Source organism: Schistocerca serialis, chromosome 3, assembly GCF_023864345.2.
Source record: "Schistocerca serialis cubense isolate TAMUIC-IGC-003099 chromosome 3, iqSchSeri2.2, whole genome shotgun sequence".
Taxonomy (NCBI): domain Eukaryota; kingdom Metazoa; phylum Arthropoda; class Insecta; order Orthoptera; family Acrididae; genus Schistocerca; species Schistocerca serialis.
The window spans coordinates 364,289,509-364,309,879 of record NC_064640.1 but is presented as its reverse complement, the minus strand read 5'-3'; positions in this window follow the sequence as shown (position 1 = coordinate 364,309,879).

Below are 20,371 nucleotides of genomic sequence, written 5' to 3'. Positions count from 1 at the left end.
GAATAGTCCCCCATTCGGATCTCCGGGAGGGGACTGCCAAGGGGGAGGTTACCATGAGAAAAAGATTGAATAATCAACGAAAGGATAACGTTCTACGAGTCGGGGCGTGGAATGTCAGAAGCTTGAACGTGGTAGGGAAACTAGAAAATCTGAAAAGGGCAATGCAAAGGCTCAATCTAGATATAGTAGGGGTCAGTGAAGGAAGACAAGGATTTCTGGTCAGATGAGTATCGGGTAATATCAACAGCAGCAGAAAATGGTACAACAGTTGTAGGATTCGTTATGAATAGGAAGGTAGGGCAGAGGGTGTGTTACTGTGAACAGTTCAGTGACCGGGTTGTTCTAATCAGAATCGACAGCAGACCAACACCGACAACGATAGTTTAGGTATACATGCCGACGTCGCAAGCTGAAGATGAACAGATAGAGAAAGTATATGAGGATATTGAAAGGGTAATGCAGTATGTAAAGGGGGACGAAAATCTAATAGTCACGAGCGACTGGAATGCAGTTGTAGGGGAAGGAGTAGAAAAAAAGGTTACAGGAGAATATGGGCTTTGGACAAGGAATGAAAGAGGAGAAAGACTAATTGAGTTCTGTAACAAGTTTCAGCTAGTAATAGCGAATACCCTGTTCAAGAATCACAAGAGGAGGAGGAGGTATACTTGGAAAAGGCCGGGAGATACGGGAAGATTTCAACTAGATTACATCATGGTCAGACAGAGATTCCGAAATCAGATACTGGATTGTAAGGCGTACCCAGGAGCAGATATAGACTCAGATCACAATATAGTAGTGATGAAGAGTAGGCTGAGGTTCAAGACATTAGTCAGGAAGAATCAATACGCAAAGAAGTGGGATACGGAAGTACTAAGGAATGACGAGATACGTTTGAAGTTCTCTAACGCTATAGATACAGCAACAAGGAATAGCGCAGTAGGCAGTACAGTTGAAGAGGAATGGACATCTCTAAAAAGGGCCATCACAGAAGTTGTTTTCTTTGTACCATAACTTAATCATGGATAGAACTGCATTATATTTTTTTCTCTTTCCAAGCTCTAGAGTTTCCATTAACTACTATGAGGATATCAGCTGCATGTTCAAGGACCCTTGTGACAAGGGGAAGGAAAACATATGTACAAAGAAGATAGCTGCGAAGAAACCTTGGGTAACAGAAGAAATACTTCAGTTGATTGATGAAAGAAGGAAGTACAAACATGTTCCGGGAAAATCAGGAATACAGAAATACAAGTCGCTGAGGAATGAAATAAATTGGAAGTGCAGGGAAGCTAAGACGAAATGGCTGCAGGAAAAATGTGAAGACATCGAAAAAGATATGATTGTCGGAAGGACAGACTCAGCATACAGGAAAATCAAAACAACCTTTGGTGACATTAAAAGCAACGGTGGTAACATGAAGAGTGCAACGGGAATTCCACTGTTAAATGCAGAGGAGAGAGCAGGTAGGTGGAAAGAATACACTGAAAGCCTCTATGAGGGTGAAGATTTGTCTGATGTGATAGAAGAAGAAACAGGAGTCGATTTAGAAGAGATAGGGGATCCAGTATTAGAATCGGAATTTAAAAGAGCTTTGGAGGACTTACGGTCGAATAAGGCAGAAGGGATAGATAACATTCCATCAGAATTTCTAAAATCATTGGGGGAAGTGGCAACAAAACGACTATTCACGTTGGTGTGTAGAATATATGAGTCTGGCGATGTACCATCTGTCTTTCGGAAAAGCATCATCCACACAATTCCGAAGACGGCAAGAGCTGACAAGTGCGAGAATTATCGCACAATCAGCTTAACAGCTCATGCATCGAAGCTGCTTATAAGAATAATATACAGAAGAATGGAAAAGAAAATTGAGAATGCGCTAGGTGACGATCAGTTTGGCTTTAGGAAAAGTAAAGGGACGAGAGAGGCAATTCTGACGTTACGGCTAATGATGGAAGCAAGGCTAAAGAAAAATCAAGACACTTTCATAGGATTTGTCGACCTGGAAAAAGCGTTCGATAGTATAAAATGGTGCAAGCTGTTCGAGATTCTGAAAAAAAGTAGGGGTAAGCTATAGGGAGAGACGGGTCATATACAATATGTACAACAACCAAGAGGGAATAATAAGAGTGGACGATCAAGAACGAAGTGCTCGTATTAAGAAGGGTGTAAAACAAGGCTGTAGCCTTTCGCCCCTACTCTTCAATCTGTACATCGAGGAAGCTATGATGGAAATAAAAGAAAGGTTCAGGAGTGGAATTAAAATACAAGGTGAAAGGATATCAATGATACGATTCGCTGATGACATTGCTATCCTGAGTGAAAGTGAAGAAGAATTAAATGATCTGCTGAACAGAGGAATGAACAGTCTAATGAGTACACAGTATGGTTTGAGAGTAAATCGGAGAAAGACGAAGGTAATGAGAAGTAGTAGAAATGAGAACAGCGAGAAACTTAACATCAGGATTGACGGTCACGAAGTCAGTGAAGTTAAGGAATTCTGCTAGCTAGGCAGTAAAATAACCAATGACGGACGGAGCAAGGAGGATATCAAAAGCAGACTCGCTATGGCCAAAAAGGCATTTCTGGCCAAGAGAAGTCTACTAATATCAAATACCGGCCTTAATCTGAGGAAGAAATTTCTGAGGATGTACGTCTGGAGTACAGCATTGTATAGTAGTGAAACATGGACTGTGGGAAAACCGGAACAGAAGAGAATCGAAGCATTTGAGATGTGGTGCTATAGACGAATGTTGAAAATTAGGTGGACTGATAAGGTAAGGAACGAGGAGGTTCTACGCAGAATCGGAGAGGAAAGGAATATGTGGAAAACACTGATAAGGAGAAGGGACAGGCTGATAGGACAGCTGCTAAGACATGAGGGAATGACTTCCATGATACTAGAGGGAGCTGTAGAGGGCAAAAACTGTAGAGGAAGACAGATATTGGAATACGTCAAGCAAATAATTGAGGACGTAGGTTGCAAGTGCTACTCTGAGATGAAGAGGTTAACACAGGAAAGGAATTCGTGGCGGGCCGCTTCAAACCAGTCAGTAGACTGATGACAAAAAAAAAAAGCTCAATTATGACATTCCAGAAGATATAAAGACCCCTGAGGGCATCTTCTGGTTATTTATCATTTTAAATGTCATATCAGGAGATATCCATTTCACTACTCTGTACCGCAACACTAGTATCTGAAAGAACAATACAAAAAGTTAGGTAACTTCAGCTGTCTAAATCTCTCAAACACTAACAGCGACCAAGCATTGTTGCGTGTTTTAGCAATGCTATCGTGATGGCTACAGCATATTTCTTGTTTCTACTGTCAGTGATTGCAATCGCCTGATTGGTGGCATTGTTACTAGATTTCACATTCCTGAAACCATATTGTGTTCAAGACCAATACGTTCATTGTGTGCCCGTAGCTGATCCCATAAGAGTTGTTCCAGTATTTTGTCTAGTGTGTTCAGTAGACAAATAAGTATGTGCAATGTAGTGACTGTAGGATCTCTGTCTTCACCTTTCTTAATACTGCTCACCTCAGCTTCCTCCTGCATCAAACATTCATTCAACAGATGGGTCAAGTAGAACACTGGCCATTCATTCCGTGGAGCAGTTCAGGATAGACCATCACGATGAGAAGCTTTTGTCTTCCTTTGTTTCGTAATTGCTATAGAAAAATTCCTCTTCAGAAAATAGGAAAACTATCCAATCACTATTGGATGGCCCATTCACCTCCCTTCTTAATTGTCCCTGTAAGCAGTTATGTTTCTCCTTTTCATCATCTGGCAGTAGGGAGCCCATCAGGTACTTGGTCGAGCTCTCCCTCCCATGCTGTTATCATTGTGCCATCATCTCTTTGTATGGCTGACAATAGAGTAAGAGGCCTGATCTTTTCCAGCTCAATCTTATGCAGTATTCTGCACATATTTCTATTTAGTTGCTGATTCATGTACCTGTCTGCTTGAATGTAGCGTGCAGTAATTTTCTTTGCTTGCATTTTTCATATCTCTGTTGGTTTGAAGACGTCTGATTCTGTGTATCGTATCAAGCACTCTCTGATATGATCTTCGTGCTGAGTGAACCCTTTGTCTTAAAGTTGCGCTTAGGACTGCAGAATTTAACAGGCATATTTTTTGTTTCTTGGATGACCTTAATGACTTTCTGTATGAAGATGGTATCTGTTTTTTCGGACATGTCCGAAAGAATAGATACCATTGATGATCTTGCAGCTATCGAAGATGAAATTACAATGAAATCCAGACCGTTAGCTTCTTACAGGCGTTGATAAATATCAATGGGGACAGTTGAAATGTGTGCCCTGACCAGGACTCGAACCCGGGATCTCCTGCTTACATGGCATGGGGACAGTTGAAAATGTGTGCCCCGACCGGGACTCGAACCCGAGATCTCCTGCTTACAAGGCAGACATTTTCAACTTTCCCCGTTGATATTTATCAATGCCTGTAAGCAGCTAAAGGTCTGGATTTCACTGTAATTTCATTAATGACTTTGTCACTCCGTGTCTCTTTCGTTTCATTTGTAAACCATACTTCCAAGCATATCTACATTGAAATTCGCTCTGAAAAAGTTTCAGTCCGTTTTTGTGATGTCATAAATTATTTTCTGGGAGCATGGGTCACTGATTTCTGTACTTACAACCTTCAGGAGAAAAAGCATCAGGTTCGCTCAGAACAAATTCCAGTTCGTTTTCATGATATCGTAAATTAGTTTCTAGGAGCATGGGTCACTCATTTCTGCGCTTCCAAACTTCAGGAGAAAGAGTATTAGGTTGTGGTCGCTTGCTGTCATGTTCCCTGTGATAGTCCACGAAGACATTCGATAACGGATGGCCATTGACCACGTTTGGTTTTGCTCCTGGTGTGTTGTGATACGCTGACGTCCAACCTAGCCTGTTTAGAACTTGGAGATGCAATTCATCAATAGTGTACACCAGTTCTGCACATCAGTCACCAGGTGCACGTCGCTGCCACAGTTCATATTTGGCATTATCATCTACCATAGAAAGGCGCATTCAGTTTCTTCCTACTTGCAGTCATTGACCGCGCAAGGTAGGTTATCTCAAGTACAAGATGTTCAGTCAGGCCAGTATCCCAAAATAATAGCAGCTAAACTGTCATAAACTGTTTCAACGTTCAGAACTGCAACACAAGTTGCATCTACTGAAAATTCTGATATAAATGAATGGAAATGATGGCACTGCAGTATAAAAATTACGATGCTTATTGATGTTGTAAATTGCAAGTACTTAGCGCCTTTAGACTGCATGTTATGCGACAATCCATTTCAAAGTCTTTCTTTCTCAGCATAGTTACTAATATATTGTTTAATATTTCAAATCCGTGAGCATCGTTCAAGTTTTTTCTGTCAACAAAGGGAGAAACTTAACGAAATCATACCTATCCTCTGAACTGACTATATCAGACTGTGAACAACAAGTAAAACTAGAACTATTTTCCTGCATTTTTAACATCTTCAGCACTTTCCTTAGGGTCTTCATTGTTGATCCCAGTTTATCTACCATACTTTCAAAAAGTGATTTAATTTGTACTTGCTAAGTTTCTTTTTGAGTCGTTGGCTACGTGGTAGTTCACGGCTAAAATAATCATAAATGCTGTGTGTTAAGGAAAGAATGAAAGTAGTTCAAAAATGCTTCAAATGGCTCTGAGCACTATGGGACTTAACTTCTATGGTCATCAGTCCCCTAGAGCTTAGAACTACTTAAACCTAACTAACCTAAGGACATCACACAACAACCAGTCATCACGAGGCAGAGAAAATCCCTGACCCCGCCGGGAATCGAACCCGGGAACCCAGGCGTGGGAACCGAGAACGCTACCGCACGACCACGAGCTAGAATACGTGTTTTATAATGCTTAATCTGAAAAGTGAGAAATTACATAGAATCAAATGTTTAAAAATTCCACAGAATTTTTGCCACTGTGTACCACATGACATTTTTAGAAATTTGGGTGTACCATTTTATCTTGTTCACTTAATAACGAACTCTGGGTTAGGGAAGGAGATGGTGGTGCGGAAGGTTGAGCGACGACTGCCGAAAGGGTGTGGAACGGTACGGAAGTAATACTGGCGCTTGTGTTCGTTTTGTTATACTGTTGAGAAAATGGCGTCAACATACGCCTTGATAGGAGTTGTTTTTTATTCGGCGAAACAAGTATCATCACAATATATTTATTTTGGACAAGTTACCTGATAAGGTGTCAGCAAAATTACAAACTCCAAGTACAGAATAAATTTCTGTTATCTTTTATTTCTTTCATCGTCGTATAACAAGAGGCGATAATAAAGTTGAAATAGCACAGCTGACAAACACATGAAAATCGTCTTTTATTATGTGAAAAAAAGTTTTCAAAAGTATCTCGTTTGGATAGCTTTATTTGAAGCTCTGTTGAAGTATCGTCCTGTCTGATAAGTGCCATGTATGCAACGCTCTATTTCTATTGCCTGGTGTTCATCGACACTAAGGGATCCTTCTAGGTCAATGGCAGTGTTGTGGAGAACAAGTACGTTCCACAGTAACATCAGCAAGTTCGGGTGAAATTTGTATTGCCTTCCACAATATACTCCACTTAGCTCTCATTATTCCTAAAGCACATTCAGTTAAACGTTGTGGTCTGCAAAAGCGTTTGTCCGCCGGAATGCACAATGGACATGAATTGATGCAGGTGATCAGACAGGGTGCTTACAAACGTGTCACTTGTCAGAGACGTATCAGACGAGGTCCCATATCAATCCAACTGCACGCGCCCCACACCATTACAGAGCCTCCACCAGCTTGAACAGTCCCCTGCAGACAAGTTGGATCCATGGATTCATGCGTTTGTCTCCATACCCGTACACGTCCATCCGCTCGATACATATTTGAAACGAGACTCGTCCGACCAGGTAACATGTTCCCAGTCATCAACAGTCCAATGCCGATGTTGACGGACCCAGACGAGGCGTAAAGCTTTGTGTCCTGCAATCATTCAAGGGTACACGACTGAACCTTCGGCTCCGAAAGCCTATATCGATGATGTTTTGTTGAATGGTTCGCACGCTGACATTTGTCGATGGCCCAGCATTGAAATCTGCAGCAATTTGCGCAAGGGCTGCACTTCTGTCACACTGAACGATTCTCTTCAGTCGTCGTTGGCCCGTTCTTGCAGTATCTTTTTCCGGTCGCAGCGCTGTCGGAGATTTGATGTTTTACCGTATTCCTGATTTCACAGTACACTCGTGAAATGGTCGTACGGGGAAATCCCCACTTCATCGCTATCTCGGAGATGCTGTGTTCCATTGCTGGTGCGCCGACTATAACACCACGTTCAAACTCACTTAAATCTTGATAACCTGCCATTGCAGCAGCAGTAACCGATGTAACAACTGCGCCAGACGCTTGTCGTCTCATATAGGCGTTGCCGACCGCAGCGCCGTATTCTGCCTGTTTTTCGCATTTGAATACGCATGCCTATACCAGTTTCTTTGGCTCTTCAGTGTATTTAACTTATACGTCACAAATAATATAAACCAGTTGTGCAAGAGAGTACGAAACTAAACATCGAGTAAAGTAGGTTAGAGTCCCAAAAGCAAAATCAGGGTCAAACCAAACTTCGACGCTAAATCAGACTTCAGAATCAGTAATTAGACAGCTTTCAAATTTAGATTCTGATGGAAGAACATATACCTATTTCATTTGGAACAATGTTGCTGTTTATCTTTAATCAGCGTTTGGAAGTCCGGCTCGATTGAGCTCAATCAACTTCACTCCCAAGTCTTCTTCAGCACTAATGCTGTTTCTTATTCATTTTTAATGTGGAACAACCCAGGAAATCCACTTTCACACATGTAATTAGTAACAAACGGCACCAAAAATCGGATTTCTTGTTTCGAAAGAGAGCGGTACCGTATTCGAGTTTCGTTCCCAACCAACGAGAAAGCAGAGGGCGAGGATTTTTTTTTTTTTTTTTTTTTTTTTTGTGAGAACACCTTTCACTGAACTGTCGCTAATAACGTCGATGAAAGTTTCTTTTGTGATTACTTCTTCTGGTATTTTTCCTGAAAATGGATTTCTTACCCAGTCCTATTTCGTGTAATTTTCGCGGAAGTACTTTTTGTAACTTTCATGAAGGTCCCGAACCAATCTTCCATGGGAGCTAGTTCATTGTCTTCCGAAAACGAGTAGGTAATGCGAAAAAGCTATCGTTCAGCGCTTGTGAACTAAAAAGAGTCAACTTTCTTTTGAAAGACGATGTTTTGTTATATGCTAACAAAGGTACTGGTGCCTCCTACTTGTAGACCCATATACAAAAGATAGCGAAATAGGCCGATGTAGATAACAACTGATCATCAACGAAAAAAAATCGTTCTAATATACCAGAGTTTTGGTACTGAGAAACATAAAAAATCGGAAGTCAGTTCAGTTGTTCTGTTTAAAAACGTTCCTCGAGAGAGCCATCTTACTTAGGTGCAAACTTTCAAATTTACCGCCCATGTCTTCAAAAAATAGCATGAATACCGTGAGTTTAGAGGGCTTTTCTTGATGAAGTTTATAACCTTCACAGCATCTATCAAAATAATAGGAAGAGCTTCGGGGCTTCAGTCATATATTGTACTTAAAAGCCAATGATTCTCGGCGTATTATACAGTGTGTGCTTCTACAATCATGTGCAACTTTCTTCGCTTTTACTGTCAGCCCTATTAAGTGACTATATATTCCCTTGGTCCCGACTGTACGAATACCAACACGTTTTTGCAAGGAGTACGTGCTTTAAGCAAATAAAGATCAATCATATTGAAAATATCTTCTGCTGTGGCGTTTGACAAGCGGTTTGAGAATAAAACTCGTCTCGTATATCTTCATGATGGTCAAAACGAACAAACTTGAAGAGCGAAATAAATGCACTATTGCAGTTGTAATAATGTTTCTACAATATTATAAGATATGTCTTCAGTTTACCTTATTGATGCATAACGGAGACGTTTGTATTTCTTTGGCAGCTTTGTCCCCAGAACTGTATGGACCACGTATCTAGCTGTGGGCAGTAAGATAGACCAGTTGTCTGAGGTTTTTCTTCCTTTGTCATTCTAAAACTATCCAGGTATAAGGTTCTTATCAGCTTTCTTATTAGTGTTTACGATATTTACCATGCATTTGGAGTCTTTTATTTTTATTTTTTTTACAGCACACTGATTTTCTTTGAAAATGTCAATAGGTCAGATAACTCAGAGAGCTTACAACTTTGATGATGTTTTTATGAAGAAGGCTTCATGCTTTGATTTGAAGGCGTCTCTAAGCATACAACGCTTTGGCGAATTGGGTTATCAATGGCTTCTGTAGCAGCCTTATTTTTAATGCCAAATTGTAAGCAGCTTTCATCATACTTGCGGTTAGGTGTTGTTTCAGGTTTTTTAACTGCAGCCTTGGAGGTAGAAGGAGCTTAAAACTCGGTTCATGGTTAACTTAAGCGAATGACGTATAAGTCACACAATCAAGTTAAAATTCACATCACAATTATAGTAGTCAAGAATCAGCTAGTAGTAATGCACATACTCCGGTTCCAGACGCAAGCTTTCTTCATGTCATTATACCATTCAACGTAACGCCCAACAAAGCGACAATAACAACAATACACCGTCCACTGCCTAATGACTACTGCAGCGCCACATGGTACACAGCATAAGTTGGCAGCAGTTGCAAAGTGACATGAAAAATTTCTTATAACCACTGACAAGATTCTATCGAATTATCGCCAACGTCAAAACAAGATGAATCATTCCCGGCCAAGGTAGCGACCACTAATGAAGGGAGGTGTGGTGAGGTGTGTGCTCTACGTACAATCCGAAACAGTCTGCGGTAAATCGATTTCCTTTAACGTTGCACAGATGCTACTTTTATCAGTAAACTTCCTACTATCAAATTAAGCAACCTAAGCTAATACTTTTAGTTACAGCAGTACGTGTTTTGTTTACTTGTACTCGAACCACCTGAAATGTCTTTGCGTATCACCAGTGTTACGCGTACTACCGTCTGGGAATCCTTGCTCCAGAAGATACACTCGTCCAAAAAAAGCACGTCACTGTTTGAAGGTAGTAATATGGCAACCAGTAGATTATTTTTTCATTGACCGGGTAGCTCCGTCGGGTAAACTAGTTGTAATAATATACAGGATTGTTACAAATGATTGAAGCGATTTCACAGCTCTACAATAACTTTATTATTTGAGATATTTTCACAATGCTTTGCACACACATATAAAAACTCAAAATGTTTTTTTAGGCATTCACAAATGTTCGATAAAGCACCTTTAGTGATTCGGCAGACATCAAGCCGATAATCAAGTTCCTCCCACACTCGGCGCAGCATGTCACCATCAATGAGTTCGAAAGCATCGTTGATGCGAGCTCGCAGTTCTGGCACGTTTCTTGGTAGAGGAGGTTTAAACACTGAATCTTTCACATAACCCCACAGAAAGAAATCGCATGGGGTTAAGTCGGGAGATCGTGGAGGCCATGACATGAATTGCTGATCATGATCTCCACCACGACCGATCCATCGGTTTTCCAATCTCCTGTTTAAGAAATGCCGAACATCATGATGGAAGTACGGTGGAGACCATCCTGTTGAAAGATGAAGTCGGCGCTGTCGGTCTCGAGTTGTGGCATGAGCCAATTTTCCAGCATGTCCAGATACACGTGTCCTGTAACGTTTTTTTCACAGAAGAAAAAGGGGCCATAAACTTTAAACTGTGAGATTGCACAAAACACGTTAACTTTTGGTGAATTGCGAATTTGCTGCACGAATGCGTGAGGATTCTCTACCACCCAGATTCGCACATTGTGTCTGTTCACTTCACCATTAAGAAAAAATGTTGCTTCATCACTGAAAACAAGTTTCGCACTGAACGCATCCTCTTCCATGAGCTGTTGCAACCGCGCCGAAAATTCAAAGCGTTTGACTTTGTCATCGGGTGTCAGGGCTTATAGCAATTGTAAACGGTAAGGCTTCTGCTTTAGCCTTTTCCGTAAGATTTTCCAAACTGTCGGCTGTGGTACGTTTAGCTCCCTGCTTGCTTTATTCGTCGACTTCCGCGGGCTACGCCCGAAATTTGCCCGCACCCGTTCAACCGTTTCTTCGCTCGCTGCAGGCCGACCCGTTGATTTCCCCTTACAGAGGCATCCAGAAGCTTTAATCTGCGCATACCATCGCCGAATGGAGTTATCAGTTGGTGGATCTTTGTTGAACTTCGTCCTGGAGTGTCGTTGCACTGTTATGACTGACTGATGTGAGTGCATTTCAAGCACGACATACGCTTTCTCGGCTCCTATCGCCATTTTGTCTCACTGCGCTCTCGAGCGCTCTGGCGGCAGAAACCTGACGTGCGGCTTCAGCCGAACAAAACTTTATGAGTTTTTCTACGTATCTGTAGTGTGTCGTGACCATATGTCAATGAATGGAACTACAGTGAATTTATGAAATCGCTTCAATCATTTGTAATAGCCCTGTATATGAAGACAGTACCTGTTCTCGAAAGAACAGAATACTGTTGATGACTGTGCAGCTTTTCCCTGGAATAAAGGATGACTAACTGAAACCCTCAGCTGCCGACAGGTGTTGTTGATATACTTCGATGTGGACAGCTGAAAATGTGTGCCCCTACCGGGACTCGAACCCGGGATCTCCTGCTTACATGGCAGATGCTCTATCCATCTTTTTTTTCTGACCGGAATCGAACCAGGGACCTTCTGCGTGTTTTTTTTTTCATTTTTTCTTTTTTTCGCTTTTTTCTTTTTTGTTTTTTATCTTTTTTTTATTTTTTTGGAACTAAAAAAACCGTAAGTGCCACCACCACTTTTCATCCTATAACAAAAAAAATCTGGTCCACTTCAGGCTCCCTGCCGCCGTTGGATAAGCAGCTGCAGCAGCAAGTCGTATACTCCTAGCTCACTCATTTGTTACGTAGTTTAATTCTTAATTTCTTTGCGTGTTTTTGGTACTTTCATTGTCTAATTCATTAATTTCGGGCATATTATAGTATTTGAGAGTTGTAGCATCGCATTTTAGTACCTGAATAGTGTAAAATCGCCTAGTCTCCTTCCGCCGCCAAGCAATGTGTCAGCAGTGCGCAAGTAGCAGCATTACTGCATTTACTAGGCAATCTTGTATTTTAATAACCGTTTAAATTTTGTGTCGATTTGTTTGCGCTCTCTGTAGATTAGTTCAGATGTTCTTTGCACAACAGTTTTTAGCATGGATAGGGACTGCAACTGCTGTGTTCAGATGCAGGCTGAGTTGGCATCCCTTCGCTCCCAGCTTCAGGCAGTGTTGGCTTCGGTCACACAGCTTGAGGCTGTTGCCAATGGGCATCACTGTGGGGGTCCGGATGGGGGTTTGTCGGGGATGACCAGCTCGTCCCATGCATCCCCCGATCGGACTACGACTCTGGTTGCCCGGGATACTGCCCGCATTGAGGCTGATCCCTCACCTGTGGTAGAGTGGGAGGTCGTCTCAAGGTGTGGCAGGGGGCGAAAGACATTCCAGAGGGCTGAACGGAAGGCCTCTCCAGTTTGTCTGACGAACCGGTTTCAGGCTCTGTCTCAGGCTGATACTGATCTTCGGCCTGACATGGCTGCTTGTCCTGTTCCAGAGGTTGCCCCTTAGTCTGCAAGATCCGGGCGGTCACAGAGGGTGGGCTTACTGGTAGTTGGGAGCTCCAACGTCAGGCGCATAATGGGGCCCCTTAGGGATATGGCAGCAAGAGAGGGGAAGAAAACCAATGGGCACTCTGTGTGCATACCGGGGGGAGTCATTCCAGATGTGGAAAGGGTCCTTCCAGATGCCATGAAGGGTACAGGGTGCGCCCATCTGCAGGTGGTCGCTCATGTCGGCACCAATGATGTGTGTCGCTATGGATCGGAGGAAATCCTCTCGGTCTTCTGGCGGCTATCTGATTTGGTGAAGACTGCCAGTCTCGCTAGCGGGATGAAAGCAGAGCTCGCCATCTGCAGCATCGTCGACAGGACTGACTGCGGACCTTTGGTGCAGAGCCGAGTGGAGGGTCTGAATCAGAGGCTGAGACGGTTCTGCGACCGTGTGGGCTGCAGATTCCTTGACTTGCGGCATAGGGTGGTGGGGTTTCGGGTTCCGCTGGATAGGTCAGGAGTCCACTACACGCAACAAGCGGCTACACGGGTAGCAGGGGTTGTGTGGCGTGGACTGGGCGGTTTTTTAGGTTAGATGGCCTTCGGCAAGTACAGAAATGGCAACAGCCTCAACAGGTGCGGGGACCAAGCAGCAATCGGTATTGTAATTGTAAACTGTCGAAGCTGCGTTGGTAAAGTACCGGAACTTCAAGCGCTGATAGAAAGCACCGAAGCTGAAATCGTTATAGGTACAGAAAGCTGTTATGACTGACTGATGTGAGTGCATTTCAAGCACGACATACGCTTTCTCGGCTCCTGTCGCCATTTTGTCTCACTGCGCTCTCGAGCGCTCTGCCGAAATTTTTACAAAGGTACAGACAATGTTTAGAAAGGATAGATTGCATGCAACCGGTGGTGGAGTGTTCGTCGCTGTTAGTAGTAGTTTATCCTGTAGTGAAGTAGAAGTGGATAGTTCCTGTGAATTATTATGGGTGGAGGTTACACTCAACAACCGAGCTAGGTTAATAATTGGCTCCTTTTACCGACCTCCCGACTCAGCAGCATTAGTGGCAGAACAACTGAGAGAAAACTTGGAATACATTTCACATAAATTTTCTCAGCATGTTATAGTCTTAGGTGGAGATTTCAATTTACCAGATATAGACTGGGACACTCAGATGTTTAGGACGGGTGGTAGGGACAGAGCACCGAGTGACACTATACTGAGTGCACTATCCGAAAATTACCTCGAACAATTAAACAGAGAACCGACTCGTGGTGTTAACATCTTGGACCTACTGATAACAAACAGACCCGAACTTTTCGACTCTGTAAGTGGAGAACAGGGAATCAGTGATCATAAGGCCGTTGCAGCATCCCTGAATATGGAAGTTAAAAGGAATATAAAAAGAGGGAGGAAGGTTTATCTGTTTAGCAAGAGTAATAGAAGGCAGATTTCAGAGTACCTAACAGATCAAAACGAAAATTTCTGTTCCGACACTGACAATGTTGAGTGTTTATGGAAAAAGTTCAAGGCAATCGTAAAATGCGTTTTAGACAGGTACGTGCCGAGTAAAACTGTGTTTAAACGCAGTCAAAACCTCTCAGACAAACAGAAGCTATACGATGTTAAAGTTAGCGTAAGGAGCGCTTTGCGTGAAGCGTTCAGTGAATTCGAAAGTAAAATTCTATGTACCGACTTGACAGAAAATCCTAAGAAGTTCTGGTCTTACGTTAAATCAGTAAGTGGCTCGAAACAGCATATCCAGACACTCCGGGATGATGATGGCATTGAAACAGAGAATGACACGCGTAAAGCTGAAATACTAAACAACTTTTTCCAAAGCTGTTTCACAGAGGAAGACCGCACTGCAGTTCCTTCTCTAAATCCTCGCACAAACGAAAAAATGGCTGACATCGAAATAAGTGTCCAAGGAATAGAAAAGCAACTGGAATCACTCAACAGAGGAAAGTCCACTGGACCTGACGGGATACCAATTCGATTCTACACAGAGTACGCGAAAGAACTTGCCCCTCTTCTAACAGCCGTGTACCGCAAGTCTCTAGAGGAACGGAAGGTTCCAAATGATTGGAAAAGAGCACAGGTAGTCCCAGTGTTCAAGAATGGTCGTCGAGCAGATGCGCAAAACTATAGACCTATATCTCTGACGTCGATCTGTTGTAGAATTTTAGAACATGTTTTTTGCTCGAGTATCATGTACTTTTTGGAAACCCAGAATCTACTATGTAGGAATCAACATGGATTCCGGAAACAGCGATCGTGTGAGACCCAACTCGCTTTATTTGTTCATGAGACCCAGAAAATATTAGATACAGGCTCCCAGGTAGATGCTATTTTCCTTGACTTCCGGAAGGCGTTCGATACAGTTCCGCACTGTCGCCTGATAAACAAAGTAAGAGCCTACGGAATATCAGACCAGCTATGTGGCTAGATTGAAGAGTTTTTAGCAAACAGAACACAGCATGTTGTTATCAATGGAGAGACGTCTACAGACGTTAAAGTAACCTCTGGCGTGCCACAGGGGAGTGATATGGGACCATTGCTTTTCACAATATATATATAAATGACCTAGTAGATAGTGTCGGAAGTTCCATGCGGCTTTTCGCGGATGATGCTGTAGTATACAGAGAAGTTGCAGCATTAGAAAATTGTAGCGAAATGCAGGAAGATCTGCAGCGGATAGGCACTTGGTGCAGGGAGTGGCAACTGACCCTTAACATAGACAAATGTAATGTATTGCGAATACATAGAAAGAAGGATCCTTTATTGTATGATTATATGATAGCGGAACAAACACTGGTAGCAGTTGCTTCTGTAAAATATCTGGGAGTATGCGTGCGGAACGATTTGAAGTGGAATGATCATATAAAATTAATTGTTGGTAAGGCGGGTACCAGGTTGAGATTCATTGGGAGAGTCCTTAGAAAATGTAGTCCATCAACAAAGGAGGTGGCTTACAAAACACTCGTTCGACCTATACTTGAGTATTGCTCATCAGTGTGGGATCCGTACCAGATCGGGTTGACGGAGATAGAGAAGATCCAAAGAAGAGCGGCGCGTTTCGTCACAGGGTTATTTGGTAACCGTGATAGCGTTACGGAGATGTTTAACAAACTCAAGTGGCAGACTCTGCAACGCGGTGTAGCTTGCTCGCCAGGTTTCGAGAGGGTGCGTTTCTGGATGAGGTATCGAATATATTGCTTCTCCCTACTTATACCTCCCGAGGAGATCACGAATGTAAAGTTAGAGAGATTAGAGCGCGCATGGAGGCTTTCAGACAGTCGTTCTTCCCGCGAACCATACGCGACTGGAACAGGAAAGGGAGGTAATGACAGTGGCACGTAAAGTGCCCTCCGCCACACACCGTTGGGTGGCTTGCGGAGTATAAATTTAGATGTAGATGCAGGCGTTGGCTCCTGACTAAACCTACTCCAGAGAGCTACCTATATACCAGGGGAAAGATGGGAAATCAAGGTTAGTGCTATCCTTACAAACAAAACAAAATCTTCCTTTTTATGAATTTTATTTTTATTTTTATTGTTTTTATTTTTATTTATATATATATTTTACTTTTGTTGTGTAATTGATCAGAGGCCTTCTGCGCCCCGCTGGTAATATGTTGAGTCACGTCTTCTCGAAATTGATGTTTTCCGTTCAATTGTTCAGAAATGTTCATTGGTTCAAACAGGAAACCTTCTCCTCTCTTGGCTTAACACATTCCAGCTGCGAGGCGGGTCGTGGAAAGCACTCCCAAGGTAGTTCGAGAAAAATTGTCTGTATTTTGGGTGACGGACAACGACATAATGACGGTCATTGAGGTATGTCCAAAAATCGAGTACAGAGTCTACAGTTTGTCCAAATAGGTAGTGAATGGCATGTCCGCGAATCCAATTCACAGCATTGGTTTTTGTCCGAGGAAAATAGTCACGTTCCGGAAATAATAATGAAAGGGGAGTAATCCGATCCGGAATGTCCCGCGTTAGAAAAGCCACAATACGACGAACCAAGTTCCAAACCTCCGCCGCTGGTCCGCAAACAGATCGATGTTCATCATTGTCTGGCACTCCACACGTGGAATATAGAGGTGATTGGGCGAGGTGGATAAGATGAAGGCGAAATGGGTTGATTTGCTTACCATTGACAGTTAGGTACCAGACAGATTGAACATTCGTGTCAAGGTAACAGGTGAACACCGCGCGCCATACATGACGCCAGTGTCAACCTGGGGGAACTTTTGTTCAATCGGGTTAGGTGGACGACCTAATTGGCGGACATTGTATACTGCCTTCGTCTTGAGTAAAAGCTGTCTTGGTAAGGTGAGGCGTAGATAACTGAGTTCAAGAAAGAAGTATCGTATATAATGGAACTGGGCCGGAACATCCGAGATAATCACTGGGGCTGACAGTGAGACCGGCGAATATGCCGACAGGAGGAGACCACTGAGGCTCGTTGGGCAACTTGTCCATACCGTCATCTGGGAGCTGACAAATAGGGCGCGAGCTCTATCCGGCACGTGAAACAGACCTATCCCACCTCGTTCACGGGGAAGAGTAAGGGTTGCATAGTTAACTTTGAACAACAGCCCAGAGCTGACGAAAGATGCCATCGCTGCCAACATGCGACGTGCCACAGTAAGCGGGAAAAGTAGAACTTGTGCTACATGGGGAACTCAGGATGCGATATAGATACTGACATATCGAGCTCGTTGGAGAATATCTAGGGATCAAAGGCGATGGTCCATAAGACCTGCTCTGATCATTAAAAGGAGGCGTCGGCAGTTGATGGTGGCTGAACGCCGGAGATCAGATGAAAAATCTATTCCCAAACAGCGAATGGTATCAACGGTGGTGAGAGGTGTAACTCACTCCATGGGAAGTCCCGTGCCAATGAACATAACTTGTGACTTACGTACGTTTAAAGAGCTACCCGATGCCTCACCATAAGTCGCTACCCAGGTCAAAACAGCTCTAACCTCGTCGGCATTACGTAAACAGATGACTACATCGCCAGCATAGGCCGTGCAACAGAATCGGTAGCGATCTATGGACAACCCTACCAAACGTTGTCTTCGTCCACATAGCATGGATTCCAAGGAAAAGGCATACAAAATCGCTGATAGAGGGCAACCTTGACGTACGGATCGACCTATTTTTATCGGAGGAGTGAGTCTGCCATTGTACATAATCCTGGATGAGGGATCACGCAGAAGGCGCATAACTACCGTGATAACGGGGACTGGGAAACCCATATGGTGGAGAACGGCCGTAAGGAACGAATGGTCAACCCTATCAAAAGCTTCACTAAAGTCCAAAGACGCAAGTGCCCCAGAGAGGCGTCGTGCCTAGGTAACGGCGATCATATCCCTGTAGCGGCATAAAGCCGTGCGAATATTATTATTTCCTCCCAAAGATGCTTGGTCTGGCGACACAACGTATCGGGCAACGTTTTTAAGTCGTGCTGCCAAAAGGCGAGTGAAGATTTTCATATCACTGTTAAGGAGGGTGAGGGGCCGATAATCACTGATATTGTTGCCACCGTGCGGTTTATGTACAGGAATAATAATTCCTTCCATGAAAGCGTCCGGCACAGGTACTTCCGGAGACATCAGTTCCCGACAGATGGAGGTGAAGATGGACTCTAACAAATCACGGAAGGTGCGATAAAATTCGAGGGGAAGACCGTCGGGTCCTGGGGAGCGATTGATGGTTCCTACCCGGATTGCATCGCGGACTTCATTATCAGTCACCTCTGACATCAAGTCAATCGCCGCATCTCCTGTGATACCACCGAAGTTGAGCTGTGAGACTTCCTCGATCAACTCTGGGGAATGTGGAATTGCGGCGTAGAGCTGCTGGTAGTGGGCGTGAAGCACATTCCCTATTGCAGATTGGTTTGCGTAGTGACGCCCTTCTTGGTCTGTTAGGACGTGAATCAATTTTCGGCGTCGATTTTGGCGTTCTTGGATGATATGGTACATCGACGGATGTTCATGAGGCATGCGATCAGCAGTACGAGATCGTACTATCGCTCCTTCCAAATACCTTCGCATGAGATTGGAGATTTGGGCCTTAGCATGGTTTATCCTTGTATGGCGCTCAGGGGAGGCCGGCATCGTGGAGCATTCTCGTAGGATCCCATAGTAAAAGTCCATAGTGCTCTTCCTCCAGGCGACAACATCTTTGCCATACCGTATCAAAGTTTTTCGAAGAGCAGGTTTTGCACACTGGATCCACCAGGATATGGTAGACGGATACGTGGGACGGCGTCTATTACATGTGATCCAAGTGTCTTCTATTAAAAGTCGACAGTCAGGTGAATTAAGAAGTGCCGTGTTCAGTTTCCATAAACCACGTCCGTGCCATACTGCCTGTCTTGTGAGAACAACATCACAGAAGTAAGCCTCATGATCTGAGAAAGCAACAGGCCAGATTTCAGCCTGTCGAGTGTGTTGAATTAGGGATCGCGAGATGTAGATGCGATACAGTCGGCTAGAGGAGTGCGCAGTGTAGTACGTAAAGCCCATAAGATCACCGTGAACATGTCTCCACGTGTCGACAAATTGTAGCCGCGTGACGACTGTTTCCAGAGCCGCGCATGGTGAGTGACGCGGCAATTGATCCTGAGGTCGCTGGGTGCAGTTGAAGTCTCCACCCATGACCCAGTCATCGTGTGGTCCCATAAAAAGGGGTGTAACTTCATTCGCGAAGAAGGCATTGCGTTCACGACGGTAGCTGGAGCCCGACGGCGCATAAATGTTGACGATGCGTACACCAAAGAGAGTAAGGGCCATTCCTTTGCCGTTGGGGAGGTATAGGACATCTTCGGCAGGAAGACCTTCTCGTAAGATGATGGCAACACCACTACCGGTGTCCGAAGCGGGAGAAAGCTGCGCCGTGAAGCCACGTGGTGGTGAAAATTCGGCGACATGCACTTCCTGAAAAGGCGCAATATCTATGTCCGCATCATAAATCATATCACGGAGCAGCGCTAGTTTGTGGGGCGCACGAATGGTCGCGAGGTTAATCGTTGCGACACGATAATGCTGGTGTTGAAGTCCCACAGGCACAGGTGGGGCTCCTTCTTCAGGTCGTCGATCTTGCCGGTCCGCTGAAGAGGTCGCTAATGTGGAGAGTTTGCGGGCGCGGGCGCAACCGATGGGGGCGCCCCATCATCAGCACCGTCCACCCCAGTCCCTTCGATCTCCACGTCGTCTGCCCAGGAGACTGATACTGCGGTAGGGCATCGGCTGTGCGCATCATCCACGTGAAGAGGAGACGTAGTTTTCGGCTCAGCGAATAGGCTCTCTTCAACTTCGACCTGTGGGGGCGACGGCGCCAGTAAGGAGGGGTGTTCGTTGCCAGTGGTCGCCTGTGGCGGGTCGTTCGCATCAGCCGTTTGGTCATCAAAGAGCGGTTTGTCGTCCATTTTCGGGTCTGCATCCCTGGTATCCATCTGTAGAATGGATTCATCAGGGGGCGTACGGCTGCGTTTCTTTCTCTTTCGTGTCGACCCTTGTTTTCGAACATGTCGTTCAGAGTCTGATTGCGGGTGGCTTTCGTCTGACTCCGGACCAGTCTGAAGGAAAGCAGAAGTAGGTACCACTCCCGAATCAACGTCCATCTCAGTAGCATTTTCAGTCACAGTGCTGCGAGTATTCGGCAGGTCAGGATCTGGCGTCTGTGG